At 39.4% G+C, this 26065-nt stretch overlaps 1 pseudogene across 1 annotated transcript; it reads left to right on the forward strand.

Moving 5' to 3' along the window:
- Positions 1 to 1592: 1592 nt before the first annotated feature.
- LOC308341570 (metalloendopeptidase OMA1, mitochondrial-like) lies at positions 1593 to 10217 on the forward strand (annotated as a pseudogene). Its single transcript has 4 exons — positions 1593 to 1731; positions 4550 to 5362; positions 5563 to 5635; positions 9894 to 10217. The product of its transcript is annotated as a metalloendopeptidase OMA1, mitochondrial-like (transcript).
- The last annotated feature ends 15848 nt before the right edge of the window (positions 10218 to 26065 follow it).

The raw sequence follows: 26065 nt of genomic DNA on the forward strand, positions 1-26065 counted from the left end.
TTGGGTCCACTGCCAACAAGAGTTAGGAAAGCTGATTTCTTAAGATAAACTGAAGTAAAACAAAATATGCTCCATATGTTGAAACTGTATACTTAGTTTGAGATAAACAAAAACATGTTTGGAGAATAGCTGCCATAATTAAAAAGAAATTAAAAGAAAGAAAGAAAAACCATCTGGGGATAGATACATATTTAAACACACACACACACACACACACACAGACAAAAACACACAGTGATTTCAAAACTTGAAGCTTTTTTCCCTTTTTTTTAAAGTAAACTCTCTTGTTGCAAAAGGACATTGCAACAGTCTTTACCCAAAGCACCTCATGTCCCAAGCTGGCTGTACGGGGCTACTCAGCATTGCTGAAATGTCAAAAGATCTTTCCATATCCTGTCCTTTGCTTCTGCTTTTTCTTCCTTGCTGTGAATGCCCATCCTCCCCTTCCCCTCTGAACAACCTCAACTTACCCGTGAGCACCCAAATAAAATGTCACCTACTCCCAGCGGTGTGCCAGACACAGAGCCGAGTTGAAAATGGCCGTTCACCTGGGGACGTTATGCTTCTGTCTCAGTTTCCTGGGGCTGCTCTAACAAAGTACCACAGACTGGGCAGCCTAAGACAATAGTTGGCTGTTTCATAGTTCTGGAAGCTAGAAGTCAACATCAGAGAGCTAAAATCAGGTTTAGTTCTTTCTGAGGGTTCTGAGGGAGACTCTGTTCCATCCCTTTTTCCTAGGCTCGAATAATGGCTGACAGTCCTTGGTGTTCTTTGGGCTGTGAATCCATCACTCCAGTCTCTCCCTCATCTTCCCATGGTGTGCTCTGTCTCTCCTTGTGTCTCCACAAGTGGGATGAGGGCCCCACCCCACTCCAGTCTGACCCGGTTTAACTTAACAAGTCATAACAACAACCACCTCATTGCCAAATAAAGTCATTTTCTGAGGTACTGGGAGTTGGGACTTCAACATACCTTTTTAGGGACACAATTCAACCCATAACAACATGCCTCTCACGTAGACTGGTTTCACTGAAGGAGTCGGGTGTACGCAGGTCTATGTCCCCCATCCCCAGAGAAGTCGTGAGAAAATCCATTTCAAAGACTACACATACACCTTTAACCTTGTGTTTCCCAGGCTGAGCATAATAAGTGTAGTAAATGGTTCAAATCGAATTCAGTATGGAAAGCTGTGGACAGAGGGGTTCTGACTAAAGCCAAAAGGAGGTTAGGAGATAATTAAGTTGAGGGGAAACACGGAGCACATGGTGACCCTCTTTGTCATGACAGCTTCCAGACAGGGATTTCTTCTGCTATAAGGGCCAAGGTGGTAGAGGAGACTCTTTGCCTAGAATAACCTATGGGATAAACATCTGAGAATAAAAGACCCATGTCTGAGTGTAGTTCTGTCTAGGTAGCTATATGGTGTTGATACTGCCACTGCTCCTCTGTTTTCTTCCATTTATCCTCAAAAGATGAGAATTAAACTAGAAGGGGAGTAATTTTAAAACTTAAAGGGGCATAAACACTCTTTTTTCAAATGAAATCTTGCCCAAAGCCCCAATTTAAATAGTAGATCTATAGGACTCTGTCGAATGTCTGTGAAGACAGCCTACAATGCCTACAATGTCACTGACTCAGTCTTCCCCGAGGATTCTCCCCAGGAAGTTCTAAAGAATTCTGGAAGCATAGATTTAAAACCTTTACATCTGGCCTTTACAGATGAAAGGCCAGGTTTGGTATGTAGTCATAAACATAGAAGGTCATAGAGGAAGGGGGTGTGGGAGAAGGAGAAGAAAAAGGAGGAGGAGGGGGAGGGAAGGAGGAGGAGGGGGAAGAGGAGCGGGAGGAGGGTAAAGGGGGGGAGGGTGAGAGGAGGGATAAAAAAGCCTATTAGAAAAAAAAAAAGTTGCTAGGAAAGAGATGGCAAAGAGGGATAGAGATCTTGGACAAATCTTTCTGTGGCCATAGACAAGTATTCCAAAGTGGTCTCCCAATTTTATCTTTGCCCTCATGTAGTCAATTCTACAAACAGTTGACCATTTTCACAAGGACATTGTTGGGTTTAACCATATCATAACTATATGATCACAAAGGCACCATAGTCTGAGGGTCAGCCGGAGAATGTGGAAGACTCCATGCCGCTTCCAACTAATGCATCAGAACGATCATCATACTCAAGGTCGCAATACCTGAAAAACAACTTCCGCATAAGGACTGTTCAGCACATTTTGCTCCAGCGGTCATGAATCGGTTCTATTTCCCAAGCACACATTTTGTTGCAGGTGTCTGTTCCTCGGTGAATGTTGGTCCTTCCTTCTGACATGCCCGTCTTTACCTTCACCGCCCTCCTTCCTTCCAGATGTAACTTAAACTTAACCTTTTCCAGAAAACCTCTGAACACCTAGGTCCAATCAACCTCGCCCTTCTCCACGTTATGCCTCTTCTGTAGCTTGTGTGAAATGATACAGTTATACTATCACGCACAATTGTAAGCTCTTCATTCAACGGCAGCTTATTTTCAAATAATGAGCTCCTTTGGAGCTCTTTATTTATGTTTTCTCCCCCATTCTTGTTCACTGTGCCTGGCACAGGATAGGTGTTATAAATGTTTGTTGAATTCACTAATGAATATTTCAAACTGTTTTGAAGCTTTGGGGTAATCTTGCAAAAGCATCAAGGTGAGAGTAGGCAGAATTTGAATGTCAGTATTCTAATTAACTTGTAGCAGAGAAATGAAATACTGTAGTCAAATCTCTGGTGGCTTTGTATTCCTGATCCAGCCCAGTGGTGAAGCAGGAACACTTCATTCTTTTTTTTTTTCCAAACACCTTGGAAATTAGCCCAAGAGCCAAATGTTTTATTTTAATGGTATGTTTCTTCTCCCATACCACAACTAGTAAACATTTCAGATCACACATACACACAATGTTTGTTTGTATTTACTATAATTCCCTATGCAACTCCAGATGCTTGGACAATTGAGGCATCTAATACATGTTTGATGAATTAAGGAATAAATGAAAGAACACTTGAATAAAATGAGCTAAGATTCTGACATCCATTAGCAAGCTGTTACCAGTTTTCATCTTCCTGGTTGGAATGGAGTCCTTCCATTTCGAGAGAGAGAGAATGGAAAATGTGCTCCAAATAACCCATCTGTTCAATGATTTTGAATCAATACTTAAAATATAATCACCTGTAAAACATTTGGTACACCAGGAGGTTCTCACTCCAGGTCTGTCCCAACATTGCCATGTGAGATTAACTTTTTGGCCAATAAGGTTGAGCTTGGTCCCTCCTAAATTAATATAATATATTCTGACTTCATGATACCTGAGTTTCTTCAGGTCTGATGTAGTCCAATAAGACCCTGACATGATTATACAGGAGGTTGGATGGACAGTAGGTGTACATCCCAGGCAGACTTCTACTTTGTTGTCTTTGATAGGCAGACGTCATCTCAAATCCTTAATTTAAAGAAATAAATTTTTGTGTCTTTAATTTTCAGAGAAAGCTGTTGGGGGTGGGGGAGTCATCCTCTGTGCCTCAGGCAATGAGCCTCTGGCTCCATACTTCTGTCCCTCTCTAGATTCAAAAGTCTGCAAGTAAGTGGAGAACATCTTAGAAGAGAGCTTCATTCAGCATTATTTGAAAGGAGCATGTCTCTTGGTATAAGAGTGCTAAACGCTCTCACTCAACACTTCAAGTGGTGTTTCTTCCAACATTTATTTATTTCCCCGATTGGTGTCAGGGTGGCACACCATGTCTGAACATACATTCACGCAGCAGCTTATAACTCACCGTGCCTTCGTCTAGATTGTCTTCAGAGAAGCTCATGAGTCTTCAAAGGGCTGGTTAGACTGATTTCCGTTCATTCTTTAGCTAGGGAAATTGAGGCTTAGAACATTCAAGATTTAGGAAAAGATCAGGGGACCTGGGTGGCTCGACAGTGAAGAGTCTACCTTCCGCTCAGGTCACGATTCCAGGGTCCTGGGATGGTGCCCCATATCGGGCTCCCAGCTTAGCGGGGAGCCTGCTTCTCCCTCTCCCTCTGTCTTTCCCCCTGCTTGTATTCTCTCTGTCTGTCTCTCTCAAATGAAGAAATAAAATCTTTAAAAAAAAAAAAAAAAGGATTTAGAAAAGGATAGATAATGAAAATGGGAGGGATTGTGCCTTGAACCTGTTTGATTTCTAGGTCAAGTCTACTTGATTTCACCACAGTGCTCTAAAGAGCATTTACAAAATGGTTTTGCTGGCTCGTGTGTTCTTTCCTTCAACATATTTATGGAGCATCTATTATTTGTAAGTATTGTCCCTGATGTTGGTATTATAATAGTAAAACGTCGTTCTTTCCCTCATTGAGTTTATGGCAGGGAAGAAAAAGAGGCATTTGCAATACTTTCTAACTCCAAAACACAAGCAAACAAACACAGTCTCTGACTGGAAGGAATCATCTTGACTTTTGCCTCTGCTAGGATAAGCAAAAAAAGATGACCTTCCTCTATGACCTGCAGCCTGCTACTAAGTTGTACTTTTTTTTCTAATTCAGTGACCAACTGGAAAAAATGTAACACATTAGCTGCAACCTCACTGGACGGCCATCAAGTACAAATTAACCACATAGTAAATAAGTGTCAGGGCCTGGAAGTAAATCATTTCACAAGAAAACGTTGGCTTTTCTGCCTGGAAACTTTCATTTTTATAGGATTTTCAATAACAGAAGAACAGGATGCCTCTGGAACACCAAAAGTAAGGAAATCTGGATGCTTACCCCAAAATACACCCCCTGCAATGACTCTTTTTCAAGGCAGCTACTGATAAAAGATCATGCCTGCTTGATCAGTGTTGTGTGGAGTTTCCTCCATTTCTTTTCAACAGCTCTGGCTTCTCTCCTGTTGATAATTCTTAAACCAGTGCAGAAACAACTTGCAATCCTTGTAAATATGTGGGGGCATCAGGGAATGGTGGTGAGCACTTCCTCTGAAGGAGAAGGAACTATTTAATGAGAGTGTAAGGAAGGAAAAAAATTAAAATTATTCTTTGGGTTGAGTAGTTGTGGTTTGCTATTTGCGGTGTTTTATTTTACTCCCCTGGGAGTGAGTCCAACACAGGAAGGAGCAAGCTACTCTGATTGACAAAAGTACTTTTCAGACTTCTGTCAGAACTGGAATATGAAACATGAATGGAAGAATTTTTAAGTGATACGCTAAGTGAGAAAGATGCCCAAAAGAAGACTATGAAAGAAATGGATTATCATCTCTTTGAACACAAAGAAATATACCCCAGGGGTCTCTGAGAGCCCCTGGGTTATTCCAGTGGTTGATTCCTCAGATATAAATACCTCTATGATGCCAATATTAGGGTATGTGTTGCCAAGGGGAGCACCGCCTTTCTGATTCCACATGGACAAGGGTTCATCTTCACTGGGGTTTGATTAGTGTAACTGACGTTCATCAACCTGCCTCTTTCTTCTGGGTTAAGAACATGTGGCTCCTGGACACGCTGTGGAAAAGGCTAGCTGCCTTGATTTACCAGAAGTCTTAGGTCTGATTTTTCTCACAGTGATTTGGGCCATTTGTCCGGGGAGATAGCTTGGCACTTGGGGGACAGTAATGACAGTCTCAATTGCCGGAATGTATGTTTGATGGACCATACAGTAGGACACTGGAAGCTAAAGCTGACGCTATCTGACTCCAGCTTGCTGGAGAGGTCTGTGTGGGTAGAAGGGCCAGTTTCAGGGTTTGGGTCATAGACGGGATTTGCAGAGAGCTTCCGAGGTCATCCCAAGTTGCCCGAATGGTTATCCACACACTCTGCTCATAGAACTGACGCTGAATACTTGAATAGATTCCCATCTCAGACTCTCAAAAATAGAATGATCTGTAGTTGTCCATTACCTTCTGGACCAGACTTGATTACTATTTGAAATCAACACTATTTGAAATCAACATGAACCATTTTCTTAAAGAATCAGAGAAAGAAGACCTGAATATCACCATTAAGAAAACAGAAAGTGGATACCTTTCCCATTCAAAACTAGGAGTGTAGTTGAGAAAATGACTGGAAGTTGAATTAAAATTTCTGAGATACAGGAAAGAAGAGGAATGCAGCAATCGATCATTTTTATGTTCCTTTTCTTAAAAAAGAAAGATGTTTGAAATGAAAACAAAAATGGATATTTGGGAGCCAAATCATGTATATTACCATTATCTAAATTATTCTACTAGATATTTATTTTTCATAAAATATCAGTTATCATCTTTTAAAATATCTTCAACAAGGAAAATGTCACTGAATAAATTTATATTACACTTTTTTTTAAAAAAACACTAATTGCATCCCTATTGTGTGCAAGTGATTACTCTAAGGCTGTGAGGAAAAGTAAATCAGAAAGCCATCCCTTCTTGCAGAAATCAGTGGTCACGAAAAGTCAAAGAGCTCAGCCCTTAACCTCCAGGAGGAGTACGCCATGGGCCTGGCACACGGATGAAGGAGAAGCTGAAGATACCTTGGGGGATTGGCTTGATATTTAAGAAAACATTTAAGATTATTCCTTTAATCAATTATCAGACCCACCTCATTGAAACCATACTACTTCAAGAGACCGTATTTATCATTTAATTGGAGGTCTTACCAGAACCTGTTTTTCCTTATGTCTTTTGTTTGCCAAATTCCTTTTGCATGACTTTTCAATGGATGGTAGCTATTCTCTCTCAGTGTGCCCACAGGGGGAAATATCATTCCCACACCTTTACTTTATATATATATATATTTTTTTTTTCTTTTGTGCAGGAGTAACGTGTTTATTTTAGAAATTCTGGATAATATAATAAAAAGTGAGAATTGGTGCCTAAAAAGTCTTCCATGGTCACTGGCCCATTATCTGGTCTACGACTCAAGGGATCTCAACTTTACAAAAAGCTAAAAAAAAGTCTCCTTTTGGCAAGCCAGGAGCAGAGACAAGCTAGGGGATCTCAGAATTAAAGAAAAAAAAAAAGATGTTTCTGCAGTGATAGGCAGGCCAGACCAAACCCAGAGAAGTAAACAATATTTATTGGTTCGTGCTATCTATAAGCAAGCTAATAAAGGCAATTAGATCTTTCTGGCACACAAAAGTTGAAATTATAACCCCCGAGGATATATAAAATCTCCACATAAAGCTTTTTTTTTTAAAGTCTTAATATAATTTAGGACTATTTTATTAACCACACACTAAGAAGTGCTTTGTGTGTTAATCAGCAGCTCTTATTGTGCTCATGTAAATAAACAGGCAAATAAAACACCAAATGAATCATAGTGATTCAGAAGATTGTTAAGTTAATAAGTGCTGTCAAATCCTTGCCTTAAGGCAAAAACTGGAACCCAAGTGAAAATAATATCTTGCCCTGCCCTCATTAGGAGTCAGGATAACCTTACAAACTACGTGACAGAGTGAGAGGGAAACCCTTGCATTCTGGATCAAACCAAAACAAAGTAAAGCAAACAAAATAAGCACACAGAAAAGGATCAGTATGTCCATCACTAGTCCTCACACAAATGCAACCTTGTGCCCTTTTCTATACATTTCTATCTCCCTAAGGAAAACAACTTTATCCATTGCAGATAGGACAATCATGCACAAATAATTGCTGGTTTTTCTCCATAAGAATAAATTCTGTAATCTTTGGAATCCATATAAGATCTTTTTTCCCTTTAAATTTTATCTGTATGGAAAGTGTCTGGCATCTTTCATGTTGCAATCACAAAATTAAAACCAGTTTTGAGAAGTGGAAGAGTATTCAGATATGATGGACCAAAAAAAAAAAAAAAAAAAAAGTCCGGCTTAGAACCCAAAGTCATTTATTCGTCTGACATATGTTTATTGAGCAGCTTTTATGTACCAGGCACTAGGGACGAATCTGTAAACAAAAAGTGAACCAACCATGAGGAAGTCTAAGGAGATAAAGTGGAAGCATGGCGGCATCTCAAAACAGAAGGTTAGGAAACATCTCAGATAAAGTGAATTCTAAATAGAGATATAAATAAAATGAAAAAGTTAGACGAGCGGAAACATAGGGAGGAGATGCCTAGGATGGTGAAGTGAACATCCAGATCCCTGAGGACTTTGCCATGTTGAAGGAAAGGATGGAGACCAGCATGGCCAGACCAGAATGAGTTCCAATTGGTCTAAGTTGACATGAGGCCAGACAAGCAAGAAGGGCCACACAGATCACATAGAGCTCTGCAGGTCCTGGACATGATCTTAGATTTTCTTCAACTGTAACAAGCCACACATACCAGAGCTAGTGTTTTTTTCCAATGATGACAAACTGATTAGTTAATTAATGCCTCAGCGTGCTCGGGTCTTGATAAACTCTGAACTATATTCTATATACTCTTCCCAATTCAACCCTTGCAGGATTGACTTCCAGTTGTCCACAGTGATAAATGTCTACATGACTTACCAGACTGTGGTTTCTTCCCCTTCCCTATTTACTCCCATATTCCCCTAAATGAGTTTCCTGGGATCTCTTGCCAACTCAATGCTGTGCACTACTATCCTTGCCTCAGAATCTTCTTTTGGTGGCACTCAAATTAAGATGGAAAGTTATTCCTCTCATCACTGCCAAGCTAAAAGCCTTGCTTTAAGGCTCAACTTAACATGGTTTTTCAAAGCAAGCCCAGAATGTCCCTCTTTGTGCCTTTGCAAACTCTATTCTTTCAGCCTTGCTTTTCTTTCCCCATTTTCAACCAACTAGAAGCAGCATCTTTCAGATTCCAACCCAAGCATCACCTACTCCTTTAAATTTTTTTGCCCCTTCCTGGGCAGTGTTACTGTTTCCAACCCTTTCTCCTTGCTTTCAAAAGAGAAAACACATGCACATATGCATACAAACAAAGCCAAGTGATGAGTAGAATTATGATGCAAAATTAATAACATAATTGAAAAATGATCTTTCTTCTGTTGTCACTCCAGGAAAATACTTGTTCCTTTTAAATACACAGAGAGGCAAAAAAACATGGACACCTACCATTTTCTCTGTGCTCTCTCTCTCTTTTATGGTTCCCAGATATTTTCTGAAATCAGTATTCCTGGTACTGGTTACATTATTAACACGGCTTTGACTAAATTTCATGAACGGTTTGCAAATTCCTCTCACTAGACAACACATCACAAAGATCAAAGGTGTATGTATAAGCACCAATAGGATATGAAGGGGAAGGATGATACTAGAGGTTGCTGAGGATCCAACATAATTATCTGCATAATTATCTGCAGTTTTTCCTTGGAGGCCATGTTCAAGATGAGCTAAGGGAGAGCAATGAATAGATTTCTGGATTAGGGCTTGGTTTCTAACCTTTTACTGTGACATGTATCGGTTAGGTGGGGAAATAATACATATCTCTAAGACCTTAGGCAAACTCTAATACTAGTGTTATTAAAGAGGCAATAAGCAGGGGCGCCAGGGTGGCTCAGTCTGTTGGGCATCTGCCTTTGGCTTGGGTCGTGATCCCAGGGTCCTGGAATTTATCCCTGCATCGGGTTCTCTGCTTAGTGGGGAACCTGCTTCTCCTTCTGCTTCTCCCACTACTTGTGCTTTCTCTCTCTCTTTCAAATAAATAAATAAATTTTTTTAAAAAGAGGCAATAAGGATTACTTATATAAATAGATTTGTATATTTAATAATAGCATCCATCCATTCTACCTCTGGGTCCTAAATGAGCCACCACGGGAAAGCCACATCCCCTTTGTTAGCCTGATCTTTAAGATATTACTCCAGTTTTTGCTTATTTATAGCTCCAAGTTGTAAGAGTCATGCATGAATGCTATTCTTAAATCTTAGAGCTATATTGAGAAGATTTTCTTAGGGTAATGATGTAGTATGCTAATGCCTTAATTTCCCCTGCCATAGAGGTCACCTGTTAAAGAGAGTGAATTTGTTGGGAATTCGGGAATGACATCTGTGAATTCCATAAACATAAGCTTTCAACACTTATGTACAAAGGTCAGCTGCAGATTCATGTGTGATGGAGAGGTGGAGCAGCCTTCCTCTGTGTTCCCAAGGTCACGGGCAATTTGGGCTGCCTGTCTGCCCTCTACATGTCAGCAGAGTGGCTGTGACGATGCCAAAACAAAGCAGTCCACAGATCAGCCCTCACTCACTTCCCTGGTGATGTATACGGGGCGTTCTAATGCGTGTTTCAGTTCAGCTCCTCTCCGGGCCACACGAGATTAGCCTGGGCAGGAGACAGCGAGAAAAGGAAGAAAATGACTAGCTTTTATTTCCTGGAGCTCTGAGTTGTCCCTCCTGCTAGAGAAACGGGGGTTCCCCGTACTAGAAAAAAGCCCTATGTAAATATATAAGAATTCAGAGGAATTGAGACTGATTTGTTTTACAAAATGGTTCCCAGAAGTTTCCCATTAAATAACCAGTGGAGAAATAGTCAAATTAGTTTATTGGATGCTTATAAGTAAGGCGGGGGATAATTTATAAGCTTTCTCTACATATCAAAAATGGAGGTAAAAAAATGGAAATATGATTTGATCATGTAGGCATATTTAATAATTGGCTTAAAATTCAACAAAATAGTCATAAACTAAATGAGACTTTCTAGAATGTGGTCTTTCTTAGCATGAATTTTTATGGAAAAAAAATATATACACACACACACACAGAGATTGAAAAGAAAAAAATCTGGAAAAAGTATCATCAGAGTCCAGTGTTTGTTTGTGATTCTGTTTAATTTTAAATAGTCACTTAGAATAACATTACTACATTTCTTCTTCTTCTTTTCCTGTTCTCATGGCTGATTTATCCATTAGGAGAAATGCCAATCAAAGAATTCAAATCCCATTTTTCCATTTCTGAAACAGTATTATACACTATTTCTCAACATGAGGCAAAAGACGGATATTGGTCACATGCCCTGAATTTTTCGTCTAACTCCGGCACACTGTCTCTCACAGAGAGAGCCCCCAACTTCATCCCCTACTGGAAGGTCCACCTTGAATCCAGGCTCACTGGGGGGCTGATCCTAAAAGGACATTGCCCGTGAGAGCTAAGTGTTCTTCTTTTGGAGAAGAGCAACATGGTGGCCAAAAAAAGTGGATCCACATTCTCTTTCCCTTGAATCTCTTCACCCAGGTAAGGTCTATTCACTCCCTCATCTTTAAAACAGTAGCTCAAGGGGTGCCTGGGTGGCTCAGTGGGTTAAAGCTACTGCCTTCGGCTCAGGTCATGATCCCAGGGTCCTGGGATCGAGCCCCGCATCGGGCTCTCTGTTCAGTGGGGAGCCTGCTTCCCCCTCTCTCTCTGCCTGCCTCTCTGCCTACTTGTGATCTCTGTTTGTCAAATAAATAAAATCTTAAAAAAAAAAAAAAGGTAGCTCAAACATCACTCTAATAGTGAGTCTCTTTGTGACCACACAACCTACAATCTCTTTACCTATAGCACTCCCCGTCTCACTCTTGACCATCTTTCACTGCACTATCCATTTACTTAATCATTTTGCTTATCTTTTCTTCCCCCCCACGAAAAGGTAAGTTTCACAAGGACAGACGCTCTTGTTTATAGTCTTCATTGCTATTTTCCTGGCACCAAAAGAGGGTGTAGCTCACAAGAGGCCCTCAACACAATGTCGTAAATGGATGAAAATGAATATAAATGGATGAAAATTGCCATTATTACTGTTTTATATGTGGAAAAAAATAACAGTGGGGCTTGGAAAGGACAACTAATTTGTCAGGGGTACGGCTGGTCGAGGGCGGAGCAGTTCTGAGGCCCCAGTCTGTCTGACCCCAGGCAAGGCCTTCCTCATCACACTGTGTTGTTTCACAAGTGCTTTGCTGACCGTCCTCTCTCCACTTGCTTGGTGAACATTTCCTTTTTAATGAAGATCCTTTCTTTGGGCTTTTGGTTCCATATCTCTTCTTTATTAGTGGCCTAACTGACAAAACCAGGTGTGCACTAGGTTTATAATCTTGTGAAAAAATGGTTAGTTTGTGTTGGTTTGTTTTAATCTTATGTTCACATGGTGGTGCAGACCCAGCAAGCCAATTATATTTTGCATTATTTTGGAAACCCCTGCATAATCCATATGGAAACTCAATACAAATGTTCTGGTTATTTTACATGGGGTTTCAATAATATTTGATGACTAGAGAGTCCATAGGGCATTTTCAAAAATAAGTAATGGGAAGTTGGGCTGAGTTAAGAGAGACACAGTTGCAGCCCCTCCCCCACAACGCTCAATCACTACAAGCTGGGTAAGAAAGCTGATATAATTGCTTCAAGAATATGGTAACTCATTTCATAAATATCATACAAATCACAAATATTTAAAAATAAAAGTTCCCCAAGTTCTCCATCTATGGAACAAACCACTATTCCACCTAACCCAGCAGGGGAATTATTTTGCTCCGAGGAGAGTTACCCACTAAAAATAAGCCCATTTCTTCCTGCTCCTATCTTTAAAGCTTCTCACGAACAAGTCCCAACCTGGATCGACAAAATTCCTGACACTCGAGGATGAAGAGGTTCCTTCTTTACCATTCCTACCCCTCTTTCTGGAGTCAATGAGCCCACCTCCCACACATTTTTGAAACTACAAGATTCATCTCCTGTCCTATGGTAACAAAAGGGCCCTGTGAAGACGCAGGAGCTTTAACAAAGGGTCTCCTGTGTTTATTTCATTTCAAAGGATAGTACACACTTCCTGACCGATGTTCTGACTCTCATTAATGTAGTTATTGATCATCAGTGTCTCCGAGTCACTGGAAGGTTGTTTATTAGGTAGGAAATAAAAATTCAAATAAAATGAAAAAATTAAGAATTCGAATTGGAACATGTACACACATTCACAGCAATTTATGACAACTTATCAAGTTCAAAGCTTTAGTGGATGGATGTTTAATCCATCTTAATATGAATATAAACTTTGAAAACTGCCTCAAGAGACACTTTCTCCAAGAAACTAAAATCAGATTTGTGTGCAGTATGAATATGTGTGGTTTTAAATTTTGAAAAGTCTGGGACCTTAATTTATGAGTACCTTAGCAACTTAGATATTGCTGTGTATTAGCTGGCTATGAGGGGAAGAGAGGAGGCAGAAATACAGAGCAGACATGTCTCAATCACACCTCTTTCATGCCTAAGCTCTAAAATGGAGATTTAATAATAATTAAAGGATTGTTGTAACTGATTTGTGAATAATTATAGATTATATTTTCCTGGAGTATAGAAAATAAAACTATGAGGTATTGTTTAAAAACCCAGGAGTTGAAATCGCAGAGTTTAAGGACAAAGAGTCCTGTAGTGACATTTTTTTCTGAAAAGGAAAATTATTTAAACATGTAATTGCAATTCATGTGAAATTTATTAGAAAACTCAATCACTGTACACTTTATGAATGAGGAAATATACTGCCTATAGAGTTTGTATAAAAAAAATCTGCAACATCCATCAAAAGAAATGAAATCTTGCCATTTGCGACGACGTGGATAGAACTAGAGGGTATTATGCTTAGCGAAATAAGCCAATCGGAGAAAGACAACTATCATATGATCTCTTTGATATGAGGAAGTAGAGATGCAATGTGGGGGGGCTGGGGGAGGTAGGAAAAGAAAAAATGAAAGAAGATGGGATTGGGAGGGAGACAAACCATAAAAGACTCAATCTCAAAAAACAGACTGAGGGTTGCTGGTGGGAAGGCGGACGGGAGAGGGTGGTGGGGATATGGACATTGGGGAGGGTATGTGCTATAAGTGCTGTGAAATGTGTAAACCTGGCGATTCACAGACCTGTACCCCTGGGGATAAGAATACATTATATGTTTATTAAAATAAATAAATTAATTTAAAAAAATCTGCAACATTGCTAAATAATTGTATCACAGATAAAATACCTACTACAGGGATGCCTGGGTGGCTCAGTTGGTTAAGCGGCTGCCTTCGGCTCAGGTCATGATCCCGGCGTCCTGGGATAGAGTCCCACATCGGGCTCCTTGCTCAGCAGGGAGCCTGCTTCTCCCTCTGCCTCTGCCTGCCTCTCTGTCTGCCTGTGCTCACTCTCTCTGACAAATAAATAAATAAAAATCTTTAAAAAAAAATACCTACTGCGTTTTTTTAAATGATGCACTGTCTTCCTAAGATATTTTACATTTTTTACCATTATACATTTGTACTTACTAGTACAAATAAATACTGTACTAGTATTTGTACTAGTACTTACTAGTACAAATAAATACTGGTATTTATGGAAAAATGTTGTACGTATCAGTGAAATGGTTATAATCGTGAAATTGCACAAAAGAAGGAGGAAGTTCTTGACCTATATAAACCACAAATGATGTATTCAATCTCTGATAACAGAGAGTGGCTATACCCAAGTGTTACTATAATCTGGGACAAATTTCTAAGGGAGTTAGATATATTTTAAAGTTCATTTTATTATATATATACACACACACACCCCCATATGTAATATAATTATATATGTAAATATATTACATATCCATTTAATATATAGATCTGTATAATATATAATGGATAAATAGATGTGTAACCTTCTCTATGGAAAGATAAAGGGCAGATTTCTATTCTTCTTTAGATAATAAAAATGATGGGAACATTCCTATCTTCAACTTCTCTTTATTGAACTGTTATAGAACAACTATTAAGTAGAACAAAAGAGATCAGTATGATCACTATGAAGTTGCAGGGAACCTTGAAGACTAAGAGTGGAATTCATGAATTAGGTATATGCTGCTTTAAAATTCTGTTTGTTTTTTTTTTTTAATATGATTAAGGATAGAAGAAGAAACATTGAAATCTTAGATTTTTTCCCCTAACTGAGGTTGCCTTTAAATCCACAACCAACAAATTACTCTGAACTTCCCACTGTGGCTAACTGTTAATAACTGTTACAGTTAAATCTTGGAGACTGATGAAGTTTAGGCAACTAGGACACTTGATCCTGGCCTTATCTTACATTTGGATCTGTTCACCTTTTCAAAGTCACTCATTATGAGATTGACAAAGAGCCCAGTTGTCTCGAATTCCCAATGTTTACTATAAACACAGGAAGTTCGTAATTCTCAGAATTAAGCCTAACGCAGAACCTGTTTCCGTGGAATGAATTCTGCCATTTCCCGACGAACCCAAGTGAAAAATACTTGAAAGAACATGTACACTGATGAATATCTCATTGATTCAGGCCCCACTCATTTAGAATCTGCCGTCATTCAAACATGTGTGAAACACCTCTTTTTCTCTACCCACAAAGAAAAAAATCTAATAAGCCAATCGACAGTGCAAATAGAAGTTCTAGAGAGATAGCTGACATACAAGAACTGACCGCCTGTTGTTAGCCTTTTTTGGAGGTCTGCGTTGTTCATTGGTGCATTATTATTTCAACTTAATTGTCATCACATGCTCGGTGGTTATGATGTGAGTAATCCAAAAGTTTCTGAAGGACAAAACAATATAAGTATTTACTGTTCTATACCTATATGCCAATCAGCTTGTAGAGCACCTTTCATTAAATTTTAGCCAAAATACTACAAATGGAAGCCTGAGGGGCCAAATGATAGGACAGTTTCTGGGGTAGATCTTCCCCTTGACTATCAGGAGTCTGAAAATAAAGCTATTGGTTTGGCTCACTTCCCGCCTGAACTTCTGGGGTTGGCACTGAGGTAGAGGCTATGAAGACTTCCTCTGAAAGAGAAACAGACATATAAATGCTAAGATATACTTTGTGCTTTCAAATTGGTTTACTTATAATCTTCCAACAAACACAAGAGGTATCTCTGGTTATTTCCACAAAATATCTAAATAAATCAAGGCTCGAAAAGGCTAAGCAAATATCCCAAGTTTGAAAAGCTACTCGGTGGTGAATGCCTTCCGTGGTCTCCAAGATGTATGCATTTTACATTCTATCACGTCAGAGGTGCTGTTAACCGACTAAGAGCTACAGCGGGTGGCTCTTCACACAGGCCTTCAGCACGACACTTATCACATTTTGTCATTTATCACAGTGGTTTGCATATTCATTCCCTGCACTAAGGAACTACAACTACAACTTCTTTATACGCAGCAGACCTCCTCTTCTTTGCGTTGCTATCCAGAGTAACCAAGATGTGTCTTGGCCCCTCGTGTGACTCAATACATTTTTATTAAATGAATATACTCAGAATTAGAGGAATGAGCCCAGAAAAAGCCAATCTTCCCTTTTCTGGGAGTGGTGTGGTACCAGAAAATGGGTTACATTAGCAATGCTTATTTAAATCGAAGAGCAAAAAAATGGGAAGTATTTTAATGCTGCTGATATTACTTGCATGAAAGAGAAGACATCCTGTGGGTGCCATACACAGCATGGTAGAGAATTCCAGGAATGGCCTCCCAGATTTAAAGCCTTCATCCCTTGGATCTATAAATGGGATGAGATCTCTTTCTGGTGTTTACGATATGTTATATGGCAGAGCTGACCTGAAGATAGGGGTGGGTCTAATCTAATCATACAAGCCACTTTACAACCAGAGAATTTTCTCTGACCAGTGGTGGGACGAGAATCAGAGGGATTCAAAACTTGAGAAGAATTTGCCTCACGGTGCTGGTATGAAGAGAGAGAGTGTGCAACAAGAGAAAGAATGTGGGTGACTTTAAAAACCTGAGAGAGGCCTGAAGCTGACAGTCAGGAAGGGAATAAACTCAGTCTCCTAGCTACAGAGCTGTTGGCTGAACTCTGCCAACAAGAGGAATAAACTTGGAGGAGGACCCCACACCCCAGATGAGAATACAGTCAGCCAACACCCTGACCTCAGCTCTGTGAGATACCGCAGAATCCTACGGAACTGTGAGCTAATAAGTGGGCGTGTTTTAGACTCCTAAATTTGTGATAATTCATTATACAACAGTAAAAAGCAGATATAGAGGATGACAGACTTGTTTTTATAAGAACTAACTGTAAAATAAATGATACTTGCTCCCCTCTTTGAAGAAATTGTAATGAAACGTTTAAAATGAAAAGTAAGTTCAGGGAACAGTCCCCATCTGTTTCAAGGGGTTCAGTAGGAAGGACCTTCATTATCCAATTATAAATTTACATGATGCATCTACAGTTGCTTTCTACCACAGGACAATGGATGTACGTTCTAAGAAAGTAATGTATTCTATGGGCTTCTGAGTGGCATCCATATTAAAGAGGCAAAATCCCTTTTTTTGGGGGGGGGGGAGCATATTTTAATGATGTTTGAAAGAAGCTAAGGCCTTTTTTGTGGCCTAATTCAACTTCCCCCAAAGCTTGCCTCAGACTCTGTCACATTGAGAAAATATATGTGACTTTCTTTTATTCTTTCATGTGTTTTGAGTTTAATAACATATGCTGTTTATATTTGGTTTCTATAGAGAAGTTCCTTTTTGTCTTGTAAACAGTTGCGAAGATTTACCTAGAGCCATGTTGGTTTGCTCTTCCTTTCTTTCTTCTCCCATCCCCTCTGGAAAGTCTGAATGGTTCCAAGGATTAGCAGCAGCTTAACTCCAGTCATGATTTGTAAGAGATAAAGGCAGTTATTGCTCATGCTGGCTCTTCCGGACGGTGTGAAATTAACCAGTGGTCTTGGTCTTTCCCCACAGTCTACATCTTAATAGTTACTCCTATTTGCGTTTCATTGACTTGTCAGAAAGTACCCTTAAATGAATCTTCAGTGTGAAATGCAGCCCAGAGTTCAACTCATTCTCCTTCCAAAGGAGTTAAATACTTCTGGAAAGGATAATCGACTCCTTTCTCGTATGTGTGTAATACATGACAGATACTGAACTAGTCAAATAACACATGCTGGGTTTTGCGGTCATTAATAGTCCCATCTTTCAGGTGAGGGCACTGACAAAGAAATGGAAAGTCTTGCCATAAACGTATGGATCCTAAGCAGAGGGTCCGTGTGGAGTTTAATCCAAGATGACTCGACGTCCTGCACTTAGAGATATGTGCCAGTCTTCTTAAGTTGCCACAAGACTCCTATGTTTTGTCTCCCAGATAATACTCGGTCCTTGACTCCAACACCTTAAAATCTACGGTGAGAACACAATATAGTTCTCTTGATCTCAACCACAGATAGGTTAACAATAAAACTATGAACTCACCTGGACACTTTTATATTTTTAACCAAAGCTTCTTCTTAGAAATGATGTGTTCTCTCATCCCCTGGGGGGATGTGGATGTAGATCTGTGCTGTTCAATAGGCTATTTTTGTTTAAATTTCTTAAATCTGAATGAAAATAAAAATTCAGCTTCTCACACTGGCCACTTTTCAAAGGCTCAGTAGCCACCTATGTTGGATACCACGTTGAATAGCGCAAATGTACGGAACATTTCCGTCATTGCAAAGCGTTCAGCGCGACAACACTATGAGAAGACCATGGTAACATTAGCGAAGTCCTCAGCTTCATGCTGGGAATACACTGCAAATAAAAATGAAATAAAATATGTTTCATGGAGTTTAAGGTCTAGAGGGTCTCAAAGTTCATAGCTCCTTTACGCTACTAAAAACATTAAGAAATTTTTTTCCCCAGTTTCTTTTTTTTTTTTTTAAGATTTTATTTATTTATTTGACAGACAGAGATCACAAGTAGGAAGAGAGGCAGGCAGAGAGAGAGAAGGAAGCAGGCTCCCCACCAAGCAGAGAGCCTGATGCTGATACGGGACTGGATCCCAGGACTCTGGGCCCATGGCTCAAGTCCATGACCTGAGCCAAAGGCAGAGGCTTGAACCCAGTGAGTCACCCAGGCGCCCCTTTCCCAGCGTTTCTTATAGCCAGTTCTTCCCAGCTCTGTTATACAAGGTCAGGAGAAAGAACTCGGCACTTCTGCTCTTCAAGCTTCAGCATCCGTACAGCTTGTAATCATATATACCCTTATAACTGCCAACAGGAATGGTATTCCTCATTTTCAACCTAAATGTTTCAGGCACTGGGCTAAGGATGCTTGAAATATAGACATTAATTAGATAATATCCTTTAATCAACCTTTACCTTTACTCCTAGCCAAAACCTATCTTTTTTTTTTTTTAAGATTTTATTTATTTATTGACAGACAGAGATCACAAGTAGGCAGAGAGGCAGGCAGAGAGAGAGAGAGGAGGAAGCAAGCTCCCTGCCGAGCAGAGAGCCTGATGCGGGGCTCGATCCCAGGACCCTGGGATCATGACCTGAGCCGAAGGAGAGGCTTTAACCCACTGAGCCACCCAGGCACCCCCAACACCTATCTTTTGAATCTCAGTCCGAATGCCATTTCTTTTGGAAGCTGTCTCTGATTCTCTAGAAACCAAGCTCATTGCCCTTGCTCTGAGTACACACTACAACTCAAACTTGTTATCCCTCCTTATTATCAATGTTAACATAATCAATGTCTTTGCTCCCCACTTAAACAGTGAGCTCCCCGTGGGTGGGAACTCCATGCTGGGTTCATCACTGGATTTCTTAAGTCCTAGAACAGAGTCTGGCATTTTGTAGAGATTTTCTATTTGCTGTATTATTGAATAGCTTTTGTTCTGTTTTGAGAATATAGGCGAATGAGTCAGCTTTTTACACATATAATGTACCCTACCTATCCATCACAATATCATGTCAAGTAGCAATCACAAAAACTCAACTTCCGTTACCTTGAGAAAAATACTGTGTCTTCTTTGTATCTTCTAATGTAAAAGAAGTGTAACACAGAAGGTTCCCCATCCCGCCCCCAGAAAATTTAAGACAGCAGGAAATAGTGTGTGGAAGAAGGTGCAAAGGGCCCAATTTAGAATTTTCTCTCTGCTGCCAAGTTTGCCATGTGACTTTCACCCCATCAGTATATTGTTCTCTAGGATTCTTATCTATAAAATGGCTATAGGTGTGTCTCCCCCACAGGATTTCCAAAAGAATTAAATTAAGTGATGCAGGATTTGTGTCACATGCATGGTAGAATGCTCGACCAAGGTCAGTGTCTTACTCATTTTTCTACACTCAGAAATTGCTTGTGCAGAAAATGACTGGCAGGTTGTTTTGTTTTTCTCCCTCTTTGGTTTCTTATAGTGCATCTTCTCATGTATTCGGTTTCCCCCCTTTTTCGTTGTGTGTATCTTAATATCTGATCTTCTTCTTCTCTTCCATTTTTCCCTCCACACATCCTCCCTTTGTCTGGCTCAGCTGATGACACACAGAGAATAATTAAACATTGACCTCTGGCACAAATAAGCATCTGTCTAGCACGTTTAGGAGATTATGTTGCCTCTAATCCCTCCCAGCTTGTGATTTTAAGTTACTTTTGGAATTTCTGTGTCATTTCAGGTTGGTAAGTTAAAATTGTGATTTTATTTTGGCAGATAATGTGTTTCTAAATGAGTTCTTCCCTATGTACATATTAAATAGTTTCCTCATACAGCAGAGTGACATTTTGTTTATCCTTGACCACACTAGAAATCAGAAACTATGACTTACTTGGCAAACATTCATTTACTTTCTGGAAGGAACTTAAAATCTTGCATTTAATTTCTATTATGTTCATATTATGTTGGTTATAGAGATACTCGTGTCTTTGCCTCTTTTTTTGAGAAAAAAAAAGAAACAGAAGATATTCTCTTATAGCTATTGCTTTGAAAAGTATTGCTTTTCTTGAAAATTATTTTGTTTTCTTTTTTTTCTGACTTAGTTATGGGTGGGTATGATAGTCTGAATAATGGACTCCCAAAGAAGGCCACATTCTAACCCCCCAAATCTGTGTTTTATCTTACACGGTGGCCAGAAAAGACTTTATAAATGTGATTAATTTAAGGATATCGAGATGGGGAAATTATCCCAGATTATCTGGGTGAACCCAATGTAATCACAAGCATCCATACAAGAGGAAGGCAGGAGGGGCAGAGACAGAGATGTGACAGTTGAAGGAGAGTTTGCAGTGTAGAAAGGCCATGAGCCAAAGAATATAGACTGGGAGTTGGAAAAGGCAAAGGAACTTATTCTCTCCTGGAGCCTCCAAAAGAAACAGTCTAATGACACCTTGATTTTAGCCCTGTAAGACCCATTTCAGATTTCTGACTTCCAGAATGTGGGATAAATTTGTATTGCTTTAAGCCATTACGTTTTTGGTAATTCATTACAGCAACAATGTTGAAACTAATACAACATACTAAAAATGTTTTTTTCTTTGATTGTTTCCAAATTCCAAAACTAGCAGAAAACCTAAAAAGGTACCTTTAACATCAAAGTAGGGTGCTCGTGTACTTAAATGCACATCTTCTTACCAAACTGTTGTCACTGCACATTTGAGTTGGAAGGAATCCTTTATTTCTATAAAGAGGAGGCAGATACCAAGTACATTCTGGAATGTAAGTACCAAGCACATTTGTATAATTCCCTGAAAACTAATAGACTGAAAATATCTATGTATATCTATTTTTAATTGATTCTGAGCTAATATGCAAAGCTCTCCTTCCTACCCAGATTAAAGATCACTTGAGAAAAGTTTTTCTGTGCCAAAGAATTATTTGTTGACTAATAGATTTGGGAGAGTTTAATTGGCACTCATTTAAATGATGTTGAATAAAATCAGCTTTGTGGGCTACAGAGACGGTCTTGAGGGGACAGAAGAGACACTCCTACTTTTTAAAAATAAGCAAAGTAAGAAGATGTGGTGTGTATATATATATATATATATATATATACACACATACATAATGCAGCCATCAAAAGAAATGAAATCTTGCCATTTGCGATAACATGGGTGAAACTAGACAGTATTATGCTTAGCAAAATAAGTCAATCAGAGAAAGACAATTATCATATGATCTCCCTGATATGAGGAAGTTGAGAGCCAACATGCGGGGTTTGGAGGGTAAGGAAGGAGAAAATGAAACAAGGTGGGATTGGGACGGAGACAAACCCTAAGAGAGTCTTAATCTCACAAGACAAACTGAGGGTTGCCGGCAGGGGAGGGAGAGGGTGGTTGGGTTATGGACACTGGGGAAGGTACATGCTATGGTGAGTGCTGTGAAGTGTGTAAACCTGGTGATTCACAGACCTGTACCCCTGGGGCTAATAATACATTATATGTTAATTAAAAAAAAAAAAAAAAAGCAAAGTGTCCTAGTAAAATTTCAAAGCATCCCTGTTGAAGGAAAAATTATTCTCTCCTTGCTAGCTTCACTGGTGTTTCATGATAGTGATATAATAATAGGGAATAATAAGGAAACTTATTCAAACAAAGTACATTACTAGGCAATTAGCCTGGTTAACCTCTGGAACCTGTGAAACTGTACTTGGAAACTCATGGGCCATGTGATGCCTCCACTTGTTTTGGCCATTGTCACTGAGTCTCTTGGAATCATGAATTAAACCTCCCTGGCTTGGGATAATAGATGATTTTTAAGATTCTTTCTTATTCTAAACACAGACTGATGTGATGATTTCATTTTAACTTACTTTATATAACACATATAAAAACAAGTGAGGAAAAATTAACGAGATTTTGCTAACACATAGTTTTCCAAGGAAATCTTCCCTGATTTCTCTGTGCTGTCCTCTGTGTTTCATTGACAACCCCAGCAACCCTCTTTTATCCCCATGTTCATATTTTATTCAAAGTATCTTCTTAGGAGTCCATAATTCCCTTTTGGCTGTAAACTCGCAAAGACCCACACCAAGTCAAATTTGTTTTAGTTTGTTATAGGCCCTCAAATAAACACAGAGTAGACCCAAATATACTGTTGATCATTGAACAATATGGGTTTGAGTTTTGAGGGTCCACTTACACACAGATTTTTTGTAGACACAGTTTTTTAAATAATACAATACTATAAACGTATTTTCTTTTCCTTATGATTTTCTTAATAACATTTTCTTTTCTCTAACTTACTTTATTGTAAGAATACAGTATGTAATATATATAAAATACAAAATATATGTTAATCAACTGTTGTCAGTAAAGATTCTGATTAGTGTTAGCCTATTAGTAGTTAAGTTTTGGGGGAGTCAAAATTTATACACAGATTTGGGACTGTGCAGGGCGTCAGTGCCCTTAATTCCCATGTTGTTCAAAGGTCAGCTGTACATTTGTTGACCACTTCCAGTCCTTTCCTTTAAGGCACTTAAAGTGGAATTGTGAATACTTCTTGTTGGGGTTATCAAGTCAAGAAAAATATCCTCAGTTTAAAACTCTTGCTCTTTGGGCCCCAAGATGGTAGCTGAGTTGGAGGACCCTAGGTTTGATTCACCTCATGAACACAACCACATAACTATCAAATCATCCTAAATACCTCAGAAATTGGTCTGAGGATTGACATAACAAACTTCTCCACTAAAGGGCGAGAAGAGGCCACGTTGAAGACAATAGGAAGTGTGGAGTTGTGGTTTAAGAGAGAAATGGATAGAGAGTGCTTGTGGAGGGGAGGGACCCATGGTTGCAAAGAAGGGAGAGAGAGTGTGAGAGAGAGGAACACACAAGGGACTGCATAAGAACATTTCTCCAAAGCTGTTGGCTTGGAAAATGAGAGGGGCTGAATTTCAGGAGTTCTTACAACGAGCAGGACTTAAAGCTTGGAGTTTCAAAGGTCAGTAGGTTTGGCTGGGATAGAGCCTGGACTGGAGGGCGTTGTGCTGTTGCTGGAGAGAAAGCAGGCAAACAACCCAAGGGCAGACAGTGTGGAAGCTGTGATTTGAAAAATGCCTGGGCACACAATAAGGAGATTATTCACGACTGTGTAAGCACTTCCCTGAGAGACATGCTTGATAGAGACAGCAGACACTGGTTGCCTAACTGGCTTACACCAAGCCCCACTATCCTGTACTCTGGCAGCAATGTCCTTCTCAGTCAGCCATGCCTCAGTCCCAGTGTGGCATGCTCCTCCCCAAGAAAGACTGGCACAAACCTCTGTCCGCACCACGTGGTGGGGACCGGAGTTCTTCAAGGCTTCAGTTCTGGTGGAGTTGGTGTCAGGTCACATTTCACAAGGAGACCAGAGCACACTTATTTAAAACTCACCATAGTCAGACCAGGGATGAGACATTGCCCACAGCCTGCAAGGAGAGCCTCTGCAGAAGACTGGCCTGAAAACAATAAGAAGAAGAGCAGCCAAAACACAATAGGAGAGTGCCTGCAGCACACGCTGGAGACACTCCCTGAAGTGTCAGGTCCTGGGCAGTACAAGACCTTGTCTTCATAAGGCCATTACCGTTAGGAGCAGGAGACATAGCTAGCTTTTCTAACACAGAGAAGAAGGCAGAGACTTAGACAAGGTTCCAAGAGGGAGGAATTTATTCCAAAGGAAAGAACAAGATAAGGCCATGGCTAGAGATCTAAGCAAAACAGATATAAGTAACATGTCTGATGGAGAATTTAAAGCAACAATCATAAGGAGACTCACTGGGTTTGAGAAGATATCAGTGAGACCCTAATACAGAGATAAAAGAGTTATAAAAGAATCAATTAGAGATGAAGAATACAATAAATGAAATTGGATACAGGCTTCATGCAATGAACAGCAGGCTGGAAGAAGCAGAGGAACAAATTAGGGATGTAGAAGATCAAATAATGGAAAATAATGAAGCTGAACAAAAAATAAAAAGAATTATGCAACAGGAGAATAGACAGGAAATTCAGTGACTCTATCAAACATTATAACATCTGTATTATAGGAGTCCCAGAGAAGAAGAGAGAGAAAAGGGGGCAGAAAAATTATTTTAAGAAATAATAACAGAAAACTTCCCTTATCTGGGGAAGGAAACCAACATGCAGATGCAGGGGGCACAGAGAACTCCCATAAAAATCAACAAAAGCAGGCCAACACCAGAATATATTGTAATTCAATTTGCAAAACATAGTAATTTAAAAAGTCTTGAAAGCAGCAAGACAAAAGAAGTCCTTAACTTATAAGGGAAAACCTGTAAAGCCAGCTGGAGATTTCTCAACAGAAACTTGGCAAGCCAGGAGGAAGTGACATTATACATTTGAAGTGCTGAATGGGAAAACTCTGCAGCCAAGTATACTCTATCCAGCGAGACTCTCATTCAGAATAGGAGAGATAAAGAGTTTCCAGGAGAAAAAATAACTAAAGGAGCTCATGACCACTAAACCAGCCCTGTAAGAAATATTAAAGGGCACTCTTTGAGTGCAAAGGAGAGACCAAAGTGACAAAGACAAGAAAGGATCAGAGAAAATCTCCAGAAATGATGACAAAACAAGCAATAACATGACAGTAAACACATATCTATTGATAACTGCTTTGAATGTAAGTGGACTAAGTGCTCCAATCAAAAGACATAGGGTATCATAATGAAATAAAAAAATAAGACCCATCTGTATGCTGCCTACAAGAGACTCATTTTAGACTCATTTAGCAGATTGAAAGTGAGGTGTTGGAGAAACATTTATCACTCAAACAGATGTCAAAGGAAAATCAGAATAGAAATACTGATATCAGACAAACTAGACTTTTTTTGTTCTTGTATTGTTTTTATCCTGCTTTACGGTCAGGGTAGTACTGGACAGTACTGGACTGAAACTAATATAACACTTTATGTTAGCTATACTTGAACTAAAATTTTAAAACTTAATGAAAAAAGAAAAGAAAATCATTTGTGGTGAAAGTAAAATAAAATCATGGAATGATTTTGAATATGTTCACTCTATTCCATTATTCGTAAGATTTTGAATAAAGACTGTCATTAATTATTTTGCTAAATGTTTGGTACAATTCACCAATGAAACCATGTGGTCTTGCGCTCCTCTGTGCTGGGAGATTTTTGATTCCTAATTCAACTTTCATTCTTATTATTGGTCTAAGAAGATTTACTATTTCTTGGATTCAAGATTCATGATTCGGGTTGCTACCACTTAACCAGTAGGTTAAGTGTCTGGCTTCGGCTCAGGTCATAACCCCAGGGTCCTGGGATTGAGCCCCAAATTGGGCTCCTTGCTCAGTGGGGAGCCTGTTTCCCCCTCTGTCTGCCACTCTCCCTGCCTGTGCGCTCTCTCTCTCTTCTCTCTGATAAATAAACTTAAAAAATATTTTTAAAAAATATAAAATAAAAAAAAAATTCATGATTCGGTCTTGGTAAACTG

This window comes from Martes martes (genome assembly GCF_963455335.1).
Source record: "Martes martes genome assembly, chromosome: 4".
Classification (NCBI taxonomy): domain Eukaryota; kingdom Metazoa; phylum Chordata; class Mammalia; order Carnivora; family Mustelidae; genus Martes; species Martes martes.